This window comes from Chelon labrosus, assembly GCF_963514085.1.
Source record: "Chelon labrosus genome assembly, chromosome: 5".
Classification (NCBI taxonomy): domain Eukaryota; kingdom Metazoa; phylum Chordata; class Actinopteri; order Mugiliformes; family Mugilidae; genus Chelon; species Chelon labrosus.
The window spans coordinates 13,518,981-13,524,929 of NC_140341.1; positions in this window are offsets into that span (position 1 = coordinate 13,518,981).

Here is a 5,949-nt window from a genome sequence, read left to right on the forward strand (position 1 = left end):
AACCTTTCCTAATGCCTCGATAGCAAGACACTGAGTTCCGCCACGATGTCCAAGAATTGCTTGACATTTCCTGGAGACAGGGGAAAGTTAGCTGAGATAGCATTAGTTTGCATTAAGGCCGGAGAATGGGGGAAACAGCTAGCCTAGCTAAGCAATAAGACCGGGAAAAGAGTAAAACAGCTAGCTTAGCTTAGCATCCGGATTGGAAGAAGGGGCTAACAACAAGTCTGGCTTTATGTAAACTAGGTATAACCAAGGTATGATCTTGAATTTCATAACCCTGATTTTTGTTATCTTAAGACAGAACAAGGTTGCTGTTTTACTCTCTTTCAAGTCTTTGCTAAGCTAACCTTGCTAGCTGCCGCAGCTTTGTTTTACTGCCTCAAATTTAGCAAGCAAATAAACAAATTATCAAACTACTGCTTAAGCATCACAGGCTTTAACTTTTAGTTGACTGTTTATTGTCTCTTGACATAACTAAATATATCTGTAACTGTTCATCTGATCAATTACATGTGTTTTATTTATACGTATTGTAACCATTTTATGAAAGTATGTCTGTGTCCTTTGGCTATATTATTATTAATAATCCACAACTAAATATTGTTAATCCAGGATCGATTTACCACGGTAGCTTTCAGCTGCATGTCATAGTGTATGTGTATAGATTAAAATCTCAAACAACTATTCCCAGTGTTCAAGAATCAATTGTTGCGCTCCAGCGGCATCGATTTTCATTTAATATGAGCATATTTTGAAGTTGATTGTCAAACCTTGGAGATTTTAAATAGCAGTCCTTGGAATTTTCAACACTCCAATATCTATTCTTTAAAATAAATAATAAATAAATCTTTTTATTACCAATTTCTGCAATGTCATCAATGTCGTTTCCAAGGGTTATTGCGCTATTCATTTATTGCTTGTTATTGTGTAACCTTGTGGTACAGTTTAAATTAAATCACCCACTGTCATTACAGCGGGTTTCAATCTGTTCAAATATATTTAAACTAAACACCTCAACGTGCATGACCTACAATGACTTTAATTAATGTTTGATGTACTCTGTAGCTGTGCCCTGTTGACTTTTCCACGCAGTACATCCTGGTCAGCATGCTGTTAAACACTCCGGTAATGATGTAACTTTGAACTTGAATGAGTGTGCCTCATCACTATGTCCAAGCTGAAGCGTCCCGTCGTCCCATTACAACCTGCAGAGCACCCACAAAGACGTGTGTCCACACATTCGAGGTTTAGGGAGGGCGACGGGGAGGCATCACTCCCTGACCAGAAATCTATTACTCAACAGAGCCATGTCTCTCAGCTCTGCCTCAAAATTACATTTCAGCTTTGGAGATGTTTTCTCTTCGCTCCCACATCTGCAGGGTTGGTGTGTGGAGGTTTCCCCGCTGATTGCCTCGCTGCTGCCTTGATTGAACAGGGACGCAATGTATCTCTGAGGCCACATGGGGCTATAGGCTGCATACCAAACCACAGCACGCGCCGGGCAGCTATGGAGCTATAGAATAAGAGCAGAATCAGTGAGTGGGAGGGAGGGAAACCCCACACAACTGCACCACAGAGATCAGACATTATTCCAGGCGCAGCACGGATTAGCTTTGTTACAGCCGCTCAGGGCATCAGCCGAGTTAATCTGGATATAATTGTGGCTCATGTATTGTTGTACGTACATATCATAACTCCCTCCCAGCTAAATGTTTGTGTGACCACAAGGACGTGAACTATATAGAGAGGATTTATGTTTTATTTTTATGCCAATTATTTTTCCATAGAGAAGATATGATACATAAAGCCGCAGAGCATACAAAAAAGATAATCACAATCCGGCAAAACATTATGACCACTGGCAGGAGAAGTAAATCACATTGACCATCTTAAGACAATACAATGTTCTGCTGGCAAACTTTTGGACCTGGCATTCATGTGGATGTTACTTAGACATGTACCACCCACCTAGACCAGACCAGGCACCCCCACCCCATAGCAATGACACTCCTTGATGACAACAGCCATCCCCAGCAGGATGCAGCCTGACACAGGCACACACACAAAAACAATTTAGGAACAACTAAAAAAACATGAAAAACAGCACAAGGTGTTGACCTGGCCTCCAAATTCACTAGATCCCAAACTGATCAAGTATCTGTGGGATGATCCACAGAGGAGGCACCTCCCCTCAACCCACAGGACCTATGGGTGCCAGACACCACAGGACACCCTCAGAAGGCCCACGTCCATTCTCTGATGAGTCAGCTTTGGCGGCACAAGGGAGACCTACACAATATTAGGCAGGTGGTCATAATGTTATGCTTGATTGGCGTATTGTTACAGCCTAATTTTGTTTGCAAGGATAAAACAACGCTATCTCTGCTGAGTGAATCTATTTAACAATATGTATTTAGGTAGCTTGTACCTCATTCATGTTATGTGGCATCTTTAATGTAATTTATCCACATGCAAACCCATTAAACTCTTCCTCATCAGGAGGATGAGGAAGAAACTTCACCCCTTCTATCTTTAACTACACCTCGGCCCCATACCGCTCTTCAGTGCTGTGAATGGAGGAGGTGGTCAGATGTATGAAACACCATCTTGGTTTAGGTTTCTGGTTTGCCGTTGCTTCTGTTTGGCTCAGTTTTGCTCTCAAATGCTGTTTTCGTGGATGCTAGACGTGTCTGCGGTATTACATTTTCATGTCAAATCGAATACAAAAACTCAGACTGTGATCTTATATCAGTTTTGACCAGATGTGCAGTTGCAAACTGGTGAAATTTCAGGACACAGTTTCTGAGCTGCAGCAACAATAAAAAATGATTGTGTGAATGTATGTGCACACACACACACACACACACACACACACACGCATGCATGCGCACACACTTCTATTCTCTCTTGCCACATCTTGGAGCAGAAAACCTCTAATGCTGTGTGACTGCACTCCCCGGGGACTCTTTCTGCTCTGCTGGATGAGCTCTGCTGCCTGCGTGTTGAGAAATCGGGGAATCCCTGCATTCACTGGCTTCTCTCCTGCTTTATTCGCCCATTCGTTCCCCCGCTCCAGGCTCCGTGAGCTGCGTGAGCTGTATAAAGGCTCGGTTATCATTAGGGAGGCATTCTCCTTTTGACAATGATAAAACAGCCTCAGCAGATACTGCGTCTATTGCTCACAGGAGCCAAATGAACCAATTTAGAGAAGCGTCACTATGAAAAATTACAGCGCGGAAAGATCTCTTACACAGCAAAGCTTGTTGTTTATAGAAAAACAGCAGAGAACATTTTGTCAGGGACGCAGAATTTTAACACTGAAGCATAAGCCACTACATCCACTTAGTGGGCTTCATAGTGAAACTAAAACAATATATGAGCTCACAAGTGTTATTTTTAATAATCAGTGCAGTTTTGTTTTAATTTACAGCTGTTTCCAGACTTGTACACACAGACGTGGATGGATACTGCCTACTTTGTCAGTGTAAGTAGCCTCTTTGGCCAGCAGCCACCTGGCCTGACAAGTCTAACGGCCTCTTGGGGAAAACTGAATTGGCCTTCTTTATTCTCACATCACGCTGGCTGCTGCAGCCCTGATGCCAAATAACTACAACTAATAACGGACAATCATTTTTATATGATAATCATTTAAATAAAGGTGATTTCTTGTTGAGAGAGAGCAGCACAATTCCTCTTATTTTATAGACTACATGACACATATACTGTATGTGCATTAAAGTAATCCATAATGAGCTGTATTTCTTGGCAGCTTTACAGTTCTAATGTATTCCGTGTATTCTGGCTCCTGGCAAGAGGCTTCAAATCCCACATCGAGTTAACCGCTGCCCAAAAGAATCAACATTAGAGCCGATCTAAAGCAAATAAATCCCCACTTCTGAATATGAATGAGGTCAGCCTATTGCAGAACGTTGTGTCAGATGGCCAGCCGAGCCTGTAGACAGACAGACAGCAGCATCCGGAGAAACACCTACTCAGAAAACACCGGCCATCCATGGGATATCCTGGAGACTCCACGGACAAGGTCATCATTATTTACAAACTGAGGCATTCACCTGTTTGTTACACTGCCACCTTGTTATTGCATTAAAGGTCCAACCCCAGCTGATTTTGTTCCCCCCTGCACTGTGTGGTTTTCCAGTCTGGAACAAGTTAAATAGAGGAACATATTCGCAACAGATGATTAGATTCACATGCAGGTAGATGTTACCGTCGAGAGCAGCTCCTTTTCTTTTGCTGCATTGCACCTGTTCAAGCGCTCCTAACTTTGGGTAGGAAGTGGGCTGTCTGGTCCCACACATGTGTGCGCTCGGTCTTCTGAGGTCGTGGTCGTGATGGTGGACGGACATCACCCCAACCTCCCTTTCCCTCCCTCCTCTCCCTCCCCCGAAAACAAGCAAAATGCACATATAAAACAGCAGGGGACGGCAAACAAGCAAGCAGCGGCTGAGCATATGTGCCATATGCCAGTGAAAACGCGGCGGTGCTTGGTGTCCCGGAGTGCCGCCGGGCTGACCCGCAGAGCGGTGCCTTACCTGGAGGCTGCGGGCAGCGGCGAGGAACCGGCAGGGGAGGCGGAGGAGGCGGCGGGGCCAAGCAGGAGACCACGGACCGAGTACGAGCCTGTCGGTGCGCCTCAGCACCGTCTGAAGGCACAGATCCACAGCCTGGGTGTTCCCGACAGGAGGGGGCGTGGTGTGTGTGTGTGCATGTGTGTGTGTGTGTGTGTGTGTGTGAGAGAGAGAGAGAGAAAGAGAGAGAGAGAGAGAGAGAGAGAGAGAGAGAGGCAACCCTCACACAATTGGCTTATTTCTGACAATGCGACTGTTTTTATTCCTATTGTTTGTATAACATAAACTTCCGGATTCAGGATTCCATCCAAAAACATCAGACCTCACTGCATTGCCGAGCTCCTCATAGGTTCAGAGGAGCTGGTAGTACATTATGTATTATGGATTTCCCTGCCGACATCCTCTGGGAGTCTGTACTTCTGTGGTAATGGCCGGAGGAGCTGCCAGCTCGCTGGAAAATGTTTATTTAATAGGTAGGAAAAAGAAGAAACAAAAAAACAGGTTGGGCAGTTTAGATAAACATATCTGAGAAACACATTTATATTTTCTTCTCTGCATGCATTATTTATTTTCTGTTTTAACACGTGTTCGGGGACAACAGATATATTTTAGGGGTAACTCTGTCTCCAACACAAATGTCCACTGTATTGGTCAAATAATCGAATAAATAAATGAATATTTTGGGAAATTTCATATGAGAATAGGCTCAGGAACACAAGGGGTTGAATTTCACCGAAATGCCTCCTAACGACACAGAGTGGCAGTAAAACGAGACAGAAAATGGCCATAAAAAATGGCAAATACCACAAGCACGCTTAACATTGCTACAAAGTGACTCAAAATGGCTGCATAATTAACACAAAACACTAAAAATGAGCACACATAAACTCAAATGACCACAAAAACACTCAAAATTACTACAATATGGCTCAAAATGGTGGCAATATTAGAGCGGAAACACTACAAAGACTGCAAGGACGCTCAAAATTACAAGAACATAACCATAACTACTACAATAAGACAAAGACCAAGAGAGATGATTCAAAAAGGCTGAAAAGAACTACAAATTGACTCAACTGACTGCAAAAAACACTTACATTGACTAAAAAGACTCTTGAAACAACTACAACAACACTGAAAATGGCTATAAAATGACTCAAAGTGAACACTTAAAATCGAAAATGATCACAAAGACACTCAAATTGACTATAATAGGACACACACAATGACTAAAACACTTAAAAACAACCACAACCTTACTCAAAACGACCAAAATGGTTTAAACGAATGGCAATAAAATTACCAAAAAGAAGCCTAAAACTCTTAAAACAAACAGCAATTATGCTCAGCCTGATTA